Genomic DNA, 21,220 nt, shown 5'->3' with positions numbered 1-21,220 from the left:
TAGCCCGATGCACCATCTTAATCCTCCGGGTAATGCTGGTTTGCTGTGTGACTTCCGAACTTGTGGCAGCCGCTGAGCTGCTGTAGTTAAGTCGAGATGGACATAACTGTGAATCCGAGTGGGCTGGAGCAGTTTTGGATCCAGCAGGAACAGTGATATTTATGCCACAATGATCCCAAGTGAATGCTGCACTGGCATTAAATCAGATTAGGTTTCCCTTGTTGGGCGTACTTTCAGCTGCCAAGAACCGAAGCTCTGGAATTTTATTTCTTGGGCTCTTTTATTAAACTGAAAAACACCTTGAAGACTACCTCTAACCAGGGTTTTTTGGCTATCTGTCGTAATATTTCTCTGTGTAGGAAGAAACTTCAGATGCTGGTTTAAACCGATGGTAGACACAAAATGCTGGAGTAACTCAACGGGACAGGCAGTATCTCTGGAGAGAAGGAATGGGTGACGTTTCGGGTTGAGACCCTTCCTCTGATATTTCTCTGCATGGCATTGTGAGGAATTTGTTATGCTTGGCTTCTGTGAAAGAGTAGGGGAGTTTTGTTGTGTTATATATGGAACCACAGACATACAAGCTGGTGTTATTACTGAACAACTGAATGCACTATTCAAGAGGTGAAAGAAATAAATTCAGCAGTAAACCTCAAAGGGAGATTAGAAATGTACTTAAAAAGAAATAAAATTGTGGTCCTTGGGGAGTGACAGGAGGTTGGGACTGATAGTACAGCTTCATGTTCTACCATGCTGTAGTTTTATGATTTAATGTTTGTACTGGCTGTGTTGCAGTATGTATCAGCAGCGTAGTATATCATTGCCATTGTATTAATTTAATAAACATTTTAACATGATTTAGGAAAATATATGGTAAGGATACCAGCTGATGAAGTGCATTATAACACATAATTCCCTTCTATAGCCAGACAGACTTAAATCTAGTCAGGATAAATGACTTAATATGCCACTTGTAAAGTCATCCAGGGCACTCCCAGTTCTAGTACATAAATAGGAATAGGAATACTTTAGTCACATGTGACTAGGCACAGTGAGATTCTCTACTGTATACCAAAGGTACACAAATAGCAGCCACCTACGGCGCTGACAGAGTTACAAAGCACGCCGGCTCCTCCTTTTGTTCTCCCCCCACCTCCCTCATGGCTGTCCCCCCTCGCCGGATCTTCCATTGTTCTTCCCCTTCGCCCTCACGTGGTCCTCCGCGCTCTCATTGACTGTCGACCGCGGTTCGACCCACGAGGCATCGCCGCCGCCCCAAGGCTTCACCACCGCCGAGGCCCCATCGTCGCGCGGCTTCACCACCACCGCCGAGGCCTCACCGCTGTCGATGCCCCACTTCATGCCTCCGTGGTGCCGGCCCGAGCCACAGCCGCGGATTCTGTCGGCCACTCCGCCGACCCGGGCTTCTATCCGCGAGGCCCCGGCCAGGCCCTGACCCGGGCTTCTACGCGGCGCCTCGATAAACACCTCCGGCCACAATACCACAAACTGAAAAGAACAGTTCCTCTTTTGAGAACTATTACTCTTTTCTGTCATTTACAGCCCATTGCCCAAGTGAATTTCAAAAGACCTTTCGTTATACTGGTCCATTAATTAAAAAATCTTCTTTTACATGAAAAGGGAAGTTAGTTATCTCATTTTCAAGAAGACAGCATCGTAGATTTTGTCTCTTTCTTTCTTAAATATTCTTTATAGAATGTGGGAACCACAATAATCAGTGGATGAAGCAGTCAACCTGGGCCTGCACTTCACCTCCAGCACCTAGACCACAGGGGACCTATGCAAGGATTTTGTTTGTTGATTTTAGCTCTGCATTCAACACCATTGTGCCAGAGCTACTACTCCAAACTTTCCGAGTTGACTGGGCCTGAACCCCTCTGTCGGTGGATCACCAGCTTCCTGATGGACAGTAAGCAGCATGTGAGACTGGGAAAGCACATCTCAGACCCGGAGATCCTCAGCAAAGGAGCACCACAAGGCTGCGTACTCTCCCCTCTCCTCTATTCTCTCTATACCAATGACTGCACCTCCACTGACTCCTCTGTCAAGCTTCTTAAGTTTGCGGATGACACAACCCTGATTGGACTGATCCAGGATGGGGAGGAATCTGCCTACAGACAGGAAGTGTCACAGCTGGCGTCCTGGTGCCATCGCAACAACCTGGAGCTGAATGCTCTTAAGACAGTGGAATTGATTGTGGACTTTAGGAGAGCTCCCCCCACCCACCATCAACAACACCACAGTCACATCTGTGGAGTCTTTTAAGTTCCTGGGAACCATCATCTCCAAGGACCTTAAATGGGTGGCTACCATCGACTCCACAGTCAAAAAGGCACAACAGAGGATGTACTTCCTACGGCAGCTGAGGAAGCACAATCTGCCACAGGCAATGATGGTCCAATCCTATACGGCCATCGTAGAGTCTGTTCTCACCTTCTCCATCATGGTCTGGTTTGGCTCAACCAGCAAGCACGACACCTGGAGGCTGCAGCGAATTGTCCGATCAGCTGAGAAGGTTATTGGCTGCAACCTTCCCTCCATTAATGAACTGTACACTGGAAAGGCCCGGAAGCGAGCGGGCAAGATCATGTCTGACCCCTCACCCTGGCCACAAACTCTTTGAATCACTTCCCTCTGGAAGGCGACTCCGGACTGTCAAAGCTGCCACAGCCAGACATAAAAACAGCTTTTTTTCCACGAGTAGTAGCTCTACTCAATAACCAAATATATGTAGCCTCCTTTTGCTCTGGTATTTTATTTAATTCACATGTTTAATCAATATTGTTTTATTATTAATGTTTAATGTTTTATGTGTCATTCCTAACTGTCACTGTATGTCCTGTTGTTACTTGTGGGCGGAGCTCCAAGGCAAGTTCCTTGTATGTGAATACTTGGCCAATAAACTTATTCATTCATTCAGACTTGTATTTGCTGTCTTGTTGTGGTCTTTGAGAAAGTGGCGGTGAGCTAGTTTTGCCACAGCTAAGGTTCTGAAGGTAATCCCATAAAATATTCAAAGGAAGTTACAGGATTTACAAGGGTCTGAAGAAGGGTCTCGACCTGAAACGTCACCCATTCCTTCTCTCCAGAGATACTGCCTGTCCTGCCGAGTTAAGGGCCTGTCCCGCTTTCACGACCTAATTCACGACCTTTTTTTACTCGTGGACATTTTTCATCAGGCTAGAAAAACGCCCCGACCTACTTGATGCCACCAGTACCTACGACTAGCATCACCACCTGCCTATGATCTCGTGATGACCATGCTGCGAGTATGAGTCAAGGGCAAACTTGGCAGAGGCCGTGAATTAGGTCGTGAAAGTGGAACAGACCCTTTACTCCAGCATTTTGTGTCTATTCAGGATTTAGATCCAGTGATAATGAAGGAATGGCAATTGATATTCAGTTAGGTTGGTGTGTTATTTGGAGGCATGCACCTCCTATACACCGCATGGTCTTGCCCTTCTAGATAGTGTAGGTTGAGGTTGGGTGTTTACGGCATTATAGGACTTAGATGTATTGATTGAATGTATCAATATGATATTTGTAGTGACATCATTCTGTTGCTCCAGCTGAAATAGGACCATGATTTGGACGACAGATGGCACAATGGGCTAAGTGTTCGGCTGGCGACCGGAAGGTAGCTGGTTCGAATCCCGCTTGGAGTGTATACTGTCGTTGTGTCCTTGGGCAAGACACTTCACCCACCTTTGCCTGTGTGTGTGGATGTAATTATGTGAAGCACTTTGGGGTCAATGCAAGTTGACTAAAAATGTGCTATATAAATAAAGAAATTTAATTTAATTTAATGATTTCCTCATTGCCCCAATAGCTAGGGACAGTTAAGGTGCAAGGTGACATTATATTATTCGTGGGTTTAGTCAGGATTATCGCTCAACTTCATCTTTGTTAACATATTAAGTATGTCTCACTGTAAATAAGAAGAGGTAACTGTGCTGTAGGCATCAGGAAACAAAAATCATGTTTTGGTGCTGGGCAGGTGACAATGTTCGGGAGGAATTTTATCAACGACAGACAATCAGGCCTTCCTGGAGTCATAGAAAATGCCAAGCTACTGAAGCAAATCTTCAATTAAACATGCAGCGGCACATTTTCATTTCAGTCAGGTGCGCTAATGTAAACTCATCCCATTAATGCATTAAGAATAGAGTGTACACCTAAAGGTGTGCTGTGAAAACAAACGAGGAATAATCATATGGTGCAGTTCAAGGAACCTAAACAAATTCTATATCCAGTTTGGAGTCAGGCAGTATTAACTGTCCTTTGGTTTTGTTTAGCAGCAAACAAAAATAATTACAGCTGATTAAATTTTCATAACCCAATCCTTGACTGCACATAATAATGGCATCACTTGCTTTTCTCTCTCTCTCTCTGATCTGCAGCAGATCTGGTCGTATGATACTTTTCAAGTGCAGAGCATTTTGTTAACACCGGGACAAAGTCATTCCCAGCCTTATTGCTCAAGACAACATATTTTATTGATCATAAAGAAAAGCTTGCAATGAGCAGCACTGTAAAGAGCAGTAAATTGTCCCTAGTGTGAATAGGATAGCGTTAGTGTGCGGGGACCGCTGGTCGGTGCGGACTCGGTGGGGAAAAAGGGCCTGTCTCTAAACTAGCCAGTAGAACCCAAACAAGCTTTCAATAGCAAATAGACAGATATTTCTTCATCATAAGTTATTTGTAAACAATATCCTCCATTCAGTGAGGCAGAGCAGTCTGATCCTGGAGACAAGCTTACACCTGTGTTACGGATAATTGGACCCCCCCTCCCCATTTCAGTATATTTCATTGACGTGTTCGGCAGCCTGCATTTGATGACATTAAAATTACTTTGGCTTGCTTAAAAAGGAAAAGGAATGCACTATCTTTTCCTTGAAGCAGCTGTATTTACTTGGAAATCATCCACCAAATGAGCAGATAGCATTAATGATATTAACACCAGCATGACTAGATTACTGATAGCTATTATGGGCTTTCAGCCTTCATCGGGAACTTGAGACGCCCATGACCTCTACGTGATGTTTAAGCTCAGCATTCAGTGCAATCTTCATGCATTGTTTGAAATTTAAGGTTGTCGAAATATATCAAAGTAAATGTGCAATAAATTGGACGTCAGTCTATTCAAGAATGCAAGATCTCGGTATAGATTATCCCTGGTCTGCATTATTGAATGTTCTATTGAATGTTTAGATGATCAGCCATGATCATATTGAGTGGCGGTGTTGGCTCGAAGGGCCAAATGGCCTACCCCTGCATCTATTTTTGCTATATTTTCTATGTTTTCTATTCCATTAGGAGCATGACTCTCTATTTCATCCTTGAATTTATAAAAATGAAGCAGCCCTGAAGTGGAACAGTTGATAGAGTTGTGAACTGCAAATGCTGGTTTAAATTGAAGATAGACACAAAATGCTGGAGTAACTCAGCAGGACAGGCAGCGTCTCTGGAGAGAAGGAATGGGTGACGTTTCAGGTCATTTGTTTCATCACCCATTCATTCTCTCCATAGATGCCGCCTGTCCCGCTGAGTTACTCCAGCATTTTGTGTCTACCCAGTTGGTAGAGCTGCTGTATCACAGCGCCAGAGACCCGGTTCGATCCTAGCCTTGGCTACTGTGTGTGTGGAGTTTGCACGTTCTCCGTGTGACCGCATGGGTTACCTCTGGGTGTTCCCGTTTCCTTCCTTTAACATCCCATCCCAAAGACGTGTGGGTTTGTCGGTTAATTGGCCCTGTAAATTGCCCTTAGTGTGTAGGAACTAGATGCAAAAGCTGGATAATATAGAATTAGTGTGGTCAGGTGATCAATGGTTAGGCTCTCAGTGGGCCAAAGGGCCTGTTTCCATTGTATGTCTAAACTGAACTAAACCAATCAACAATGCAAGATTTCGCTATAGATGATTCTTGCTCTATTTAATGCCCCTGTCCCACTTAGGAAACTTGAACGGAAACCTCTGGAGACTTTGCGCCCCACCCAAGGTTTCCGTGCGGTTCCCGGAGGTTCCCGGAGGTTTTTGTCAGTCTCCCTAATGGTCCAAAGTGGTTTCCGCTTCTTCTATGTTCCGGCGATTATTTCAAAAGATTCAAAACCAGCCTCGACTAAAAATAGGTTGCCGTTTTTTAAATCGGTAATTTTTTGGTCGAAGCCGGTTGCGATGCTAGTTGAAGGTGGTTGCCGGAGGTTGCAGGTGGTTGCCGGAGGTTGCAGGTAGTGGAAGGTAAGACCTTCCTTTTACCTTTCTAGTCTCGGCCGGTTTTGAATTTTTTGAAATAATCGCCAGAACATAGAAGAAGCAGAAACCACTTTCGACTGACAAAAACTTCAGAGAACTGCCCGGAAACCTTGAGTGGGGCGCAAAGTCTCCAGAGGTTTCCGTTCAGGTTTCCTAAGTGGGACTGGGGTATTACTATGCCATTCAATAAGATCCAATCTGTTTTTATTCCCCATAAACAAATATTTCTTCACATCATGCTTGAATTTATTCAATGATGCATCCTTCATAGCCCTGAGGTGGTGAATTCTAAAGATTCACAACTTCTAAAGAAATTCAGAGGCACAGCGGCATAGCTGGAAGAGCTGCTGCCTCAGCACCAGAGACCCGGGTTCATTCCTGACATTGGGTGCCGTCTCTGTGGAAATTGCATGCTTTCCCTGTAATCACGTGGGTTTCCTCTGGGTGCTCCGGTTTCCTTCCACATCCCAAAGACATGCAAGTTTGTAGGTGAATAGGCTTCTTATGGCTGGCAAATAAGCAAGCCATGCGTGGTGAATGAAAGAGATCTTTATTGTCAAAGCAAAGAGAACAACACACATGCGAATGGGGGAAGGCTGACCCGGGGTTCATTATTTATACTAGGGCACACCCCTTTACCTCGTGACAACTCCTTCCCGCCATTACCCAGTCACATGACCCTACCCCCGACTGCCAAAGGTTTGCATGGTAAGTGGCCTAACCACCGGGTGGCGCCACACTCTATAAATTGCCCCTAGTGTTTTGGGAGTGGATGTAAATGTGGACTAACATAGAACTAGTGTGAGAGGGTGATTGATGGACAGATGGATCGATAGACAGCATGGACTCGGTGGGCCATAGGTCCTGTTTCCACACTGTATCCTTTAAACAGTTCATTCGCATTTCCATGTTAAGTAAGTAGCCTTTATTCTAAAAGAGAAACTGTACGCAAACACCAACCCAGTTGTGACATCCACCATCCTCCCACTCCTATCGAAATGTTACTAATGGTGTTCACAAGTTTAATTAGTCTGTGCCATAAATAAGCAATAAATATTGGACAAATGAACACCAAACATGGTAAATCTGTGATTTAGTGGGAAGAGATTTACACCATAATGAAAAAGAAAGCATTGCAGAAAGCATTTTCACTTTGCCCTATGTAATGGTGCCACCAAAGAAGGAAGTTTGTCCGTGATCATTGGTAATCACTTTCTGTTTGGATAGTAATATGGTTTGGAGCCATTGAAATTCTTCAGTAGCCATCTGTTGGAGGCTGCTCTGTTGTATCCAACCCTTTGATCTCAGCTAAAAGAAGCCTCAATCTCATTATTCGTTGCACTGCTAGGATATACAAACTATGGCGGCTTCAGGTTTATAGAACATACAAGTTGAATACAAACATTCAATTGTTTTTACCCCAATGACATATGTGTAGGAAGGAGCTGCAGATGCTGGTTTACACCGATGATTGACACAACACGCTGGACAGACAGCAGTTCTGGAGAGCAGGAAAGGGTCATATATGTGGTCCAGTGTATTGCAGCCTTAGGGTCAAGTTGGCTTATTCCTGATTAATACATCATTGGAAACATGACATTGCAACTGTAAGATCCACAGAACTACAACTGTATGGTCCTCAGTATCAGACAGTATAATTACATCTTTTATACTGACAGATGAGGGTGTTGCTAATTATTCTGTAGACCTAACTTATTATAACCCAGCCATTACCTGTGATTAACAAATGAATTACAGTTTGTACAGATAAATGGAGGATGTAATGCATATAATCTTTTTTTTTCCATTATTTTTTTTTTTTTTTTTTAAATAAAGAGAAAAAAAGAAAATTAGAAAGATAGAATAACTGTCAATAATACAACTTAGAAGATAGGTCCACAAAATTGCTGGAGGAACTCAGCGGGTGCAGCAGCATCTATGGAGCGAAGGAAATAGGCGACGTTTCGGGCCGAAACCCTTCTTCAGACTGATGGGGGGTGGGGAAAGAAAGAAGGAAAAAGGGAGGAGGAGGAGCCCGAGGGCGGGCGGATGGGAGGGTGGGAGGAGACAGCTAGAGGGTTAAGGAAGGGGAGGGGACAGCACAGGCTAGCCAAATTGGGGGAATTCAATGTTGATGCCATAAGGGCGCAAGGACCCCAGACGGAATATGAGGTGCTGTTCCTCCAATTTCCGCTGTTGCTCACTCTGGCAATGGAGGAGACCCAGGACAGAGAGGTCGGATTGGGAATGGGAGGGGGTGTTGAAGTGCTGAGCCACCGGGAGGTCAGGTAGGTTAAGGCGGACTGAGCGGAGGTGTTCGGCGAAACGGTCGCCCAACCTACGCTTGGTCTCACCGATGTAAATTAGCTGACATCTAGAGCAGCGGATGCAGTAGATGAGGTTGGAGGAGATACAGGTGAACCTTTGTCGCACCTGGAACGACTGCTTGGGACCTTGAATGGAGTCGAGGGGGGAGGTGAAGGGACAGGTGTTGCATTTCTTGCGGTTGCAACGGAAAGTGCCCGGGGAGGGGGTGGTGCGGGAGGGAAGGGAAGAATTGACGAGGGAGTTGCGGAGGGAGCGGTCTTTGCGGAAGGCAGACATGGGAGGAGATGGGAAGATGTGGCGAGTGGTGGGGTCACGTTGGAGGTGGCGGAAATGGCGGAGGATTATGTGTTGTATTTGCCGGCTGGTGGGGTGAAAGGTGAGGACCAGAGGGACTCTGCCCTTGTTGCGTGTGCGGGGATGGGGAGAGAGAGCAGTGTTGTGGGGTATGGATGAGACCCTGGTGTGAGCCTCATCTATGGTGGCGGAGGGGAATCCCCGTTCCCTGAAGAACGAGGACATTTCAGATGCCCTGGTATGAAATGTCTCATCCTGGGAACAGATGCGGCGTAGGCGGAGGAATTGGGAGTAGGGGATGGAGTCTTTACAGGGGGCAGGGTGGGAAGACGTGTAGTCCAGATAGCCATGTGAGTCAGTGGGTTTATAATGTATGTCGGTCAGGAGTCTGTCCCCTGCGATGGAGATGGTGAGGTCAAGGAATGGTAGGGAAGTGTCGGAAATCGTCCAGGTGTATTGGAGTGCCGGATGGAAGTTGGTGGTGAAGTGGATGAAGTCAGTCAGTTGTGTGTGGGTGCAGGAGGTGGCACCAAAGCAGTCGTCAATGTAGCGGAGGTAGAGGTCGGGGATGGGGCCCTGGTACGCATCGAACAAGGATTGTTCAACGTACCCGACAAAGAGGCAGGCGTAGCTGGGGCCCATGCGTGTGCCCATAGCTACGCCTTGTGTTTGGAGGAAATGGGAGGAGTCAAATGTAAAGTTATTGAGGGTGAGGACCAACTCCGCTAAGCGGAGGAGAGTGTCAGTGGCTGGGTAAAGGTTGCTCCTCTGGTCGAGGAAGAACCGGAGGACTTTGAGGCCATCCTGGTGGGGGATGGAGGTGTAGAGTGACCGGACATCCATGGTGAAGATGAGGGGGTGAGGGCCCAGAGAGTGGAATGCGTGGAGGCGGCGGAGAGTGTCTGAGGTGTCTAGAACAAAGGTGGGGAGGGATTTGACCAAGGGGGATAGGATGGAGTCAAGGTATGTGGAGATGAGTTCGGTGGGGCACGAACACGCAGAGACAATGGGTCTGCCGGGAGAGCCGGGTTTGTGGATTTTGGGGAGAAGGTAAAAACGGGCCGTACGGGGCTGGGGAACGATGAAGATAGGTCCGTAGGTCAGAAAACTTAACGATTCAACTAGTCCTGGATTCAAGTTTCAGTCAGGCTTCTGCGCCGGCCCAATCTACCCCTTCAAATAATCTACAAATGGAGACCATATTCTAGTAAAAGATTCTGGTTTGTCAATTAAGACAAATCTAATTTTTTCCAAATGTGAGGTCTCCAACATCTCCATAATCCACATTTTGATTGTGGGGGGTAATGCATATCATCTATGAATGTATTTGGTAAGTGTAGGAGTAGGCATTGTTGGTACATAAATAAATATACATTTTAATGTATTATTTCAAGAATAAATCTGCTTTGAATTATTTCGCGGTTTTATATTCAGTTGATAGTGTAGAAGATGGTGATCAAGAATTACAGCAGGGTTTTCACCAGCTGGACAATTGCACTGAGGAATAGCTAATAGTATTTTGGGAAGTTGAATCAGGGCAAGACCTACATAGTGAACGCTGGGGTCTTGGGGAGTGCTGTACAGCATAGGGATCTAAGAGCACACATACAGAGTTCCTTGAAAGTAGTGTCGCAGATAATTGTGTTAATGAAGAATGCTTTTGGCTCACTAGACTTCATCTGTCAGGGAATTGTGTGTAGAACAATAATTGCTGGAGTCAGGCTGCATCCCTGGAGGTCACCCATCCATCTCCTCCACAGATGCTGCCTGACCAGTTGAGTTACTCCATCATTTTATGTTCTACACAAGATTCCAGCATCAGCAGTTCCTTGTGTCTAATTGGGTGTAGAAGTTGGGACGTTATGTTGCAGTTGTACAAGATGCACTTGGAGTTTTGTGTTCAGTTTTGATCGCCCTGCTGGAAAGATGCCATTAGTTGGAAAGAGTGCAAGGAAGATTTACGAGCATGTTGCTTGGAATTAGGGCCTGAGGTGTAGGGAGAGGTTGGGCAGGCTAGGACTTTATTCCTTGGAGTGTAGTAGGCTGAGTGGTGATCTTATAGAGGTATATAAGATCAAGAGGCGAATAGATGGGATGAACGCACAGAATCTTTTTCCCTGGGTAGGGATATCAGAGCATAGGTTTAAAGTGAGAGATGAAATATTTAATAGGGATCTGAGCGGCACCTTTTTCACACAGTAGGTGTTGCGTATAAGGAACGAGCTGCCAACTGAAGTAGTTGAGGCAGGTACAGTAACAATAGTTAGACAGGAGCATGGACAGGAAAGGTTTAGAGGAATATGAACCAGGCATGGGCAATTAGGTCTCCCTTAGTTGGAGCATTTAGGTTAGCATGGATCAGTTGGGCTGAAACAGTGGCACCTTGCTTACTGTCTAGTTTTTGGAAAACTCTCTTTACTGATTGCTGCTTTGACCAACTCTACATACAGTACAACCATTCAACACTTCAGATTTGAAGGATTGGAATGAGCCGTCACACACAAGCCAAAACTTTAAATACATTTTTTGCCTGTTTTCTCCATGAGTGCAGATCACATACCAAGTCCCAACCTGTCATTAATTGATGCCACAGTTAGATTATTTAAATGTTTCTCCTTATCAAGCCAATAATTGTGCAGGTTGAGATTAGAATCAATGCCTTAATTTAAAGGACTAATAAATGCCCCTCTGGATCTTAAATATTTCAATTAAGTCTCCTCTCACACTTTCAAAACCAGTGGATACAAGACTGTGTAGGAAGGAACTGCAGATGCTGGTTTACACTGAAGATAAACACAGCACGCTGAAGTAACTCACCGGGACAGGCAGCATCTCTGGAGAGAAGGAATGGGTGGCGTTTTGGGTTGAGACTGAAGAAAGGTCTCGACCTGAAACGTCACCCATTCCTTATCTCCAGAGATACTGCCTGACCCGCTGAGTTACTCCAGCATTTTGTGTCTACCTTCAGTGGATACAAGCCTAGTGTGTTCAATCTTTCCTCATAAGACAATTCACCCAGCTCAGTATTAAACCTTGGTCTGAACTGTACCAATGAATTAATAGATGCCCTTATTTATGGGGACTAGACTATACTTGATGCTCCAGATGTGGTCTCACCAATGCAATATATAACTGACACATAACCTTTCTGTTTTTGCATTCATTTATGGGGACCAATACTATACTTGATACTTTGTGTCCATCTTTGACAGTTAAGGCCAGTCAGGTGTGCAGGCATCGTGGATCGTGAGTCCAGACAGTGGATTGTGTCCAACGTGATCCAGCATATTCTGCTCACTGGGAAATTCAGCCAAATTCCATCTTTTCATCCTTAAGCCATGTTGAGTGTTGCATCTCTCTCTGCTGCTCTGCAAGGTCATAGCGTGGATCTTGTGGGGATGCACCGTGAAAGGAATTTAAATCTGTCTTTTTCTCAGTATTCTGCGCACACCACCACTGCAGCTGTTCCCAATGATGATGTGGCTGTGGCTATGTTTCCAGGGCCTTGCCAGAGTGCCCAGGTACATCTTGGCCTTTTTAAAAGCAAATCCTTTGGTACATCTGGAGCTCTGGTTGTCTGATTAGGGCTCCACAGTACAAACCTCGGTTCCGCTGGGGGGCAAGCCAGGAGTACAGATACTAGATTTTGGGTGTCCACGGCAAAGAGGAGTGTGGGGCCACTGCCTTATCGATCTGCTGCCTACACTGTGGACCTTCCCACTGACCTGACATTAGGTTTTCTCAATTTTGTAGCAGCCCAGATGTGACATGCAAAACTATCAGGTTTGTGGACAGTGCAAAGTGGAGGGTTGGGTGGGGATGGGGTGGAGCATGAGAAGGGAGGGGGATGTATGGAGGCTTCCAGAGTGACTTAGAAAGGTTGAGGGTGTGGGATGTCAGATGGGTCATCCAATATTGGGTGGACATATACAGTAAATGACAAAGATCTTAGAAGCGTTGATACACACAGTGATCTTGGAGTGCTAGTTCATAGCACCCTGAAAATGGCAACATAATGGGTGTGATACTGAAGCACGCATTTAGCTTAGTGGTCTTTATAGGCATGGATATTGAGGAGAAGAGTTAAGACAGTGTTTTGTAGCTCTAGAAGACATAGGCTGGGCCATACTTGCAATGTTGTGTGCAGTTCTGGTCACCACTTGATAAAAAGGTTGCGCTAGAAGGCGTGCAGAAGAGGTTAATCAGGATGTTACCTGGAATAGAGGGTATTGGTTACAAAGAACAATTGGATAAGCTGTAATTGTTGTCGCAGGAGCACATGAGGCTGAGGGGTGGCCTTGTTGGCATTGGTAATATCATGAGAGGCATAGACAGGGTAGACAAGTCTTTTTCAAGGTAGACACAAAATGCTGGAGAAACTCAGCAGGTGGGGCAACATCTATGGAGAGAAGGAATTGGCGACGTTTCTGGTCGAGACCCTTCTTCAGACTGATGTCAGGGGAGGGGATAGGACAAAGAAAGAAAGTGGGCTGAGACAGTGGGACTAGTGAGAGGACTGGAACTGGGGGAGGGGAAGGAGAGATGGAGCAAGGGCTACCTGAAGTTAGAGAAATTAACGTTCATGCCGCTGGGGTGTAAACTACCCAAGCAAAATATAAGCTGCTGTTCCAACAATTTGCACTGAGCCTCACTCTGACAATAGAGGAGGCCCAGGACAGAAAGGTCTGATTGGGAATGGGAGGGGGAGCTGGTGCTAAGCCACCGGGAGATCAGCTTGGGTAGTGCGGGCTGAGCGGAAGTGTTCGTTGAAACGATCGCCGAGCCTGCGCTTGGTCTCGCCGATATAGAGATGTAGAGAATAATAATAATAATGGATGGGATTTATATTGAATTGAATTGAATTGAATACCTTTATTGTCATTCAGACCTTACGGTCTGAACGAAATTTCGTGCCTGCAGTCATACATACAATCATACAATAATAAACAACAATAAACACAAATTAACATCCACCACAGTGTATCCTCCAAGCACCTCCTCACTGTGGTGGAGGCAAAAATCTTAGGGTTACTGTCTCTTCCCTCCTCTTCTCCCTCTGCGCTGAGGCGATTCCCCACCGGGCGATGGCACAACAGTCCCGCGGCTCACCGAACCCCGCAAACGGGCCGGTTCAAACACCGCGGCCCGGGGGTGGTCGAAGCTGCCGCCCTCCAGCGCCTTTCTAATACTCAAGGCGCTTTATATCGCATTATTCATTCACTCCTCAGTCACACTCGGTGGTGGTAAGCTACTTCTGTAGCCACAGCTGCCCTGGGGCAGACTGACGGAAGCGTGGCTGCCAATCTGCGCCTACGGCCCCTCCGACCACCACCAATCACTCACACACATTCACACACAGGCAAAGGTGGGTGAAGTGTCTTGCCCAAGGACACAACGACAGTATGCACTCCAAGCGGGATTCGAACCGGCTACCTTCTGGTTGCCAGCCGAACACTTAGCCCATTGTGCCATCTGTCGTCCTTTTCAAGTCCTTTTCAAGGGTAGGGGAGTTTAAGACTAGAGGGCATCCCCCCCAGCTGTGGGGGGATATTTTTTATGTTTAATGTTAAATTCTATAGTGTTGTGTTTATTTTATTTGTGTGCTGCAATGGCAACTCAAATTTCACTGCACCAATTGATGTACGTGACAATAAATGTCCTTTGTCCTTTGTCCTTTGCATGGGTTTAAGCAGAGAGGGAAAGAGAGAGGAGAACTGAGAGGCAGATTTTCACACAAGAGGTTGGTGGCTGTAATGAGAATCCACATCACCACCACTTCCCTATCAGAGGAGGTGGTGGTGATGATGAGGACTACCACAATGTTTAATATGCATTTGGACAAGTGAATGGCTAGAAAAGGAACAGAGGGATATGAGCCAAGGGCAAGAAATGGAATGAGCTTAGATAGGCTTCTCAGTCAGCATGGAGATACAAGGACCTGATGATGCTGGAATCCTTAGCAAAATACAAAAGCTCGAAAACCGAAAGGATCAGGTAGCATCACTGGACGACATGGATAGGTGAAGTTTCTTCAGATCCATAATCACATAGACAAGTTGGGCTGAAGGCCTGTTCCCATGCTGTATGACTCTGACTCTATTCAACATGGATAAATGTAAGTTAATCTACTTTGAAACATAGAAACATAGAAACACAGAAAATAGGTGCAGGAGTAGGCCATTTGGCCCTTCGAGCCTGCACCACCATTCAATATGATCATGGCTGATCATCCAACTCAGTATCCTGTACCTGCCTTCTCTCCATACCCCCTGATACCTTTAGCCAGAAGGGCCACATCTAACTCCCTCTTAAATATAGCCAATGAACTGGCCTCAACTACCTTCTGTGGGAGAGAATTTCAGAGATTCACCACTCTCTGTGTGAAAAATGTTTTTCTCATCTCGGTCCTAAAGGATTTTCCCTTCATCCTTAAACTGTGACCCCTTGTTCTGGACTTCCCCAACATCGGGAACAATCTTCCTGCATCTAGCCTGTCCAACCACTTAAGAATTTTGTAAGTTTCTATAAGATCCCCCCTCAATCTTCGCAATTCTAGCGAGTACAAGCCGAGTCTATCCAGTCTTTCTTCATATGAAAGTCCTGATATCCCAGGAATCAGTCTGGTTGCCAGGAATCCCAGGAATCAGCCAGTTTTGGTGGCTAAAGAGGAAGGCAAATAGTTATAAGAATGGCAATCATGGTGTTCTCTTACAATGAAAATAATTAGCAGGCGATCAAAAAAACCAACTGGTTTCTTGGCCTTCTTAGCGAGAGTATTCATGTACAGGAACAGAGATGTCTTACTGCAACTGTGCCACATGCTGTAAATTGTATGCAGCTTTGATATAATTAAAGAATGTTCTTGCTGCAGAAGGCATGCAGTGAAGGTTCACCATACCGATTGTTGGTGTGGAAGAGAGAATAGGTTGATCAGGCCTTAATTTGCCAGAGTTCAGAATAATGAACAACATTGGACAGAGGGGATGCAGGAAGGATACACCTGGTGGTGGGACATCCAGAACCTGGGGTTACAGGCTAGCAATACAGAGCAATCGGCACAGAGCTGAGTGAGGAGGCATCTTCTCCCAGATGACAGGGGATGCTGTAAAACTCTACCACAGAAGCCAGTGAGGCCAAATCATTGAATATCTTCAAGAATAAGTGAGAAATAGTCTTATGGTTAAAGAGATGGAGTATGGGGAGCAAGCGGGAATATGGTACTGAATTTGGATGGTCAGCCATTATGATGGAGGAGTATAAAGGGCTATTGGGCAAAAACTGGGATCAGTTTTCTGCTGGCTTTACCAGAATGAGACACATAATAATAATAATGGATGGGATTTATATAGCGCCTTTCTAATACTCAAGGCGCTTTACATCGCATTATTCATTCACTCCTCAGTCACACTCGGTGGTGGTAAGCTACTTCTGTAGCCACAGCTGCCCTGGGGCAGACTGACGGAAGCGTGGCTGCCATTCTGCGCCTACGGCCCCTCCGACCACCACCAATCACTCATACACATTCACACACATTCACACACAGGCAAAGGTGGGTGAAGTGTCTTGCCCAAGGACACAACGACAGTATGCACTCCAAGCGGGATTCGAACCGGCTACCTTCCGGTCGCCAGCTGAACACTTAGCCCATTGTGCCATCTGTCGTCCCTCATGGAGACACATAGCCTTAAAGATGAGAACTTATTGCCACAATCAGTAATGTCAGTGCTCTAAAACATCTCCCCGATAGTGGAACAAAGTTTAGTTTAGAAATACAGCGCGGAAACAGGCCCTTCAGCTCACCGAGTCCGTGCTGACCAGCGATCCCCGCACACTAATGCCATCCTATACACACTAGGGACAATTTACAATTATACCAAGCCAATTACCCTACAAACCTGTGTGGGAGGAAACCGGAGAATCCAGGAGAAAACCCACGCAGGTTCACGGGGAGAACGTACAAACTCAGTTCAGACAGCACCCATCGTCAGGATCGAACCCAGGTCTCTGGTGCTGTAAGCAGCAACTCTACCACTGCGCCACCGTGCCGCCCAGTGGTCAGAGCTAAGCAAATGCAGAAGAAATACATACTACCTCGAGCTCATAATGTAGCTCTATCAAATGGTGCACAAGGTTATGTCACTGGGCATCGCCATCTCTCCTTTCGATGACCAGTGACAAAACCTCATGCACCATTTCTCTGACCAAAGCGACACACTGTCACCCAGTGTGTGGAAAGTCACGCTGAACCAAAATTACCAAGGCAGTGTTAGTGGACATCTCACAAGACCTCTCCCATTGGGTAGAAGATACAAAAGCCTGAAGACACGTACCACCAGGTGCATGAATTGCTTCCTCCCCACTGTTATCAGACTACTGTGCTGACCTTCCACAAGCGAGAGTGTAGTCTCGATCTTCCAGCCTACCTCATTGTGAACATTGGACTTTTCCCTGTAACTGTAACACTGTAACATTATACAGCGCACTCTATTTTCTCCCTCTTCACTACCATGCAATGTGATAGTACTCCTGCATAGTATGATTTGACTGGATAGCACACAAACAAAGCTTTCCACTGTGTGACATTAATAAACCTATACCAATGCCAATACCAAGTTCCCTATTAAAACAGTCACTTTTTGGCCTCCTGGAATTAAAGAACTGCAGTTGTTGGAAATTGGAAGTCAAAACAGAAAATGGTGGAAACACTGAGTCTTTAGTTTTCATTTAGTTGAGATATACAGCACGGAAACAGGCCCTTCAGCCCACCAGCGATCCCCGCACATTAACACTATCCTACACACTCTAGGGACCATTTACACATACACCAACACAAGTAACCTACAAACCTTGGAGTGTGGGGAGAAACCGAAGATCTCGGAGAAAACCCGCGTGGTCACGGGGAGAAGGTACAAACTCCGTACAGACAGCACCCAGTCGGTCTCGAACCCGGGTCTCCAATGCTACAAGCAGCTGTAATGCCCCTGTCCCACTTAGGAAACCTGAACGGAAACCTCTGGAGACTTTGCGCCCCACCCAAGGTTTCCGTGCAGTTCCCGGAGGTTCCCGGAGGTTTTTGTCAGTCTCCCTACCTGCTTCCACTACCTGCAACCTCCGGCAACCACCTGCAATCTCTGGGAACTGCACGGAAACCTTGGGTGGGGCGCAAAGTCTCCAGAGGTTTCCGTTCAGGTTTCCTAAGTGGGACAGGGGCATAAGGTGGCAACTCTACCGCTGCGCCACCGTGCCACACATTTCCTAATTGGTTAATTTCGCCCATGGGCTAATTTCTGATGGCAGCCCTTTCTATCGGGGTTGAAGGTCCGTTGTCAGAATTCTTTTCATATCATGAGGCTGCTTGACCTGCAGAGTACCACTGACATTTTCTGTTTTTACTTCAGGTTTTTCGAGATGTGGTTGTGGTTTATGCATGGATTTTCCTCCCCTAGAGACTCGTGCCTCATCTGCACCTGCTTGCACCTCTCGCTGTGACCTTGGGCTAATTTCCGAGGGCTGCCCTCTCCGTCGCAGAAAGTCAGCAGCTGCAGAAGTGAAAGGCTGGAGAGTGTGCATTTCCACGGCTAATATTCATTACCGCAAGCCCGTTTCTCCTGTCAAATTGAACTGCATCATATGTCTCTGTTTATGTCCAACTGAGAAAGTTATGGAAATAAAAGCAAAAACGTAACCGCTCAGAGAGACGGATATCGAAGTCAGCTGGAGACTTCCTGAAACTGCTTTAAAGTTTGGAGAATTAAAGGGGAGGTGGTGGTGAATACCCTCAACGCCGCGTAGAAATTTCATTTAAAACACAAGGTGAAATGTTCCTCTGATCATTGTTTATTAATGAACTGTTATGTATCTGAATGATTCAGAATATAAGTCTGGAGTTTAGAATGCATGATAAAATGAAAATGGCCAGGGCAATTAAACCATTTGCGTTATATTTAGGCGGATTCATGCGCATCAAATTAGGGGGGAAATTGTGATAATTTCCAAACTATTATTGGCCTGCAATCTCATGGCGCTCTTCACTGTATTTGTGAAGTAAGAATTGTGACACTTATTTTCACATGGATATTAATGTGGTTCGGGTTTAATTCTGTCCTCTGGTGCTATCTGTATGGAATTTAAATATTCCTCCTGTGACCATATGGACTTGAACCACATTACAAAGATATGCAAGTTGGTAACTTAATTGGCCACTGTGATTTACCCCATGTGTGTCTGCGCATGGTTGGTTTCAGGGAGTTCATGTGAATCTGGGGGAGGGTAGGCTGCACAAAAAAATAGTGGGGAATGGATTGCTGTCTGTCAATATGATCCTGGTGAATCAAAATACCTTTCATGCACAATATATGACAGTATGGAAAATTGACTTGCTGGGTTTACACCTAAACATTTAGCACTGGTTAACTGGGGTAGTAAATGGAGTCTGAGACTTTATTTCCTTGGCAGAAATAAATATGGTCGCAATACACATCTCTGTATCCAGAAATTCCATTTATATTAACTTCCAAGGAATAATTGGATCTATTTAAAAGAAATTAACACATATGTCTGAGAGACTCAAAAGTAGCTGCTTTGACATCTTTTGTTGAAAATTTAAACTGAATCGATAGCATGAAAGATTCCAAGCATTCCCCACAAAACTCCATGAGTGAACATTTGTAATTGTGAAGGAATCAGGTGAAGGAATTTTCATTACCTTTTGCAAATATTTCTACGTGCATTATCATTGAATGATTTTACTGAAATAGAACTTGGCATACTGATTGGGAGATACTTTGAAAATATCTCCGAACTCCGAACTCAGACTCAGAACTGCTGTAGCTTTGGGAGCAACAGCAGCAGGAGATTAGCAAATGATACGACTGATTGGCTCTAGCCCAAGTGGGAGGAGAGAAGTGAGTCAGTGCTGGGAAAACAGTTGAAAACTGAGGAATTTGGTTTGTAAATTGGTAAATCAGGCAATTTATCAGTCAATTTAAGCAAGACTGCTCTTGGGGAGCGGCAGTGAGGAGCGGCCTTGTGAGGGAATTGTCCTGTGAGTCTTTGTCTCAAGAGTCTTCGAGGAGGCTGCTGAGGAGAGGAGACCACGCAATATGCTTGAGAGGTAGAGACGAAAGAAGGAGATGTCAGGCAAGCTGATTCAGTGCGATGCTTGCAGTATGTGGGAGGTCAAGGACACCGCTGGTGCCTCTGGCTGCTACAAATGCGAGAAGTGCATCCAGGTAGAGCTCCTGAAGGGCCGTGTTGGGGAACTGGAGAAGCAAGTGGATGACCTCCGGTTCGTCCGAGAAACAGAGTCGTTCCTCGACAAGTCCTACAGTACGATTGTTACACCTAAGGTACTGGAAGAGAGAAGGTGGGAGACAGTGAGAAAGGGAGGGAAGCATGGAATGCCAACGTCCCCAGGTGTTGTACCTCTTGTGAACAGGTTCACCCACTTAGAAGCTGTCGGGACAGAAGACGTGTTTACACTGAGCGGCGGACTGGCTTGCGATGCGAATAGGGCTGGTGAGCCAGAACCAAAAAGGCCTAAGGCAGGCAACGCCATTGTAGTGGGAGACTCCATTGTGAGAGGTACGGACAGGGGTTTCTGCAGCAACAGACGGGATGCGAGGATGGTGTGCTGCCTTCCTGGTGCCAGGATCCAGGATGTCACGGACAGAGTGCAGAAAATCCTCAAGAGCGAAGGTGAACATCCGGAAGTGGTAGTGCATGTCGGCACAAACGATGTCGGAAAGAAGGGGATGAATATTCTGCAGCGTGACTTTAGAGAGCTCGGAAAAATGCTGAAAAGCAGGACCTCCAGGGTTGTTATCTCCGGTTTGCTTCCAGTTCCTCGTGCTGGCGAGAGCAGGAACAGGGAGATACGGGACCTGAACATGTGGCTGAGGAACTGGTGCACGGGGCAGGGATTTAGATTCTTAGATCACTGGGATCTGTTTTGGGGTAAGGGGGAACTGTACAAAAGGGACGGATTGCATCTTAACAGGTGTGGGAACAGCATTCTGGCAGGCAGGTTTGCCACTGCTACACGGGTGGTTTTAAACTGAATAAGGGGGGTGGGGTGTCGAATGGGATAGTGGAGGATGGAGTTAAAGGGAAAGGGTTTCTTAAATGTGTGAGTGTAGAGACAGAGGGGTGTAAAATGAGGGTAGAAGCAATAGGTAGCAAGGTGAAAAGTAAAAGTGGCAGGCAGACAAAACCAGGGCAAAAATCAAAAAGGGCCACTTTTCAACATAATTGTATAAGGGGTAAGAGTGTTGTAAAAACAAGCCTGAAAGCTTTGTGTCTCAATGCAAGGAGCATTCGTAATAAG

The sequence above is a fragment of the Amblyraja radiata genome, chromosome 7, assembly GCF_010909765.2.
Source record: "Amblyraja radiata isolate CabotCenter1 chromosome 7, sAmbRad1.1.pri, whole genome shotgun sequence".
NCBI lineage: Eukaryota > Metazoa > Chordata > Chondrichthyes > Rajiformes > Rajidae > Amblyraja > Amblyraja radiata.
The sequence above is the reverse complement of the archived record's forward strand: the minus strand, read 5'-3'. Positions refer to the sequence as shown.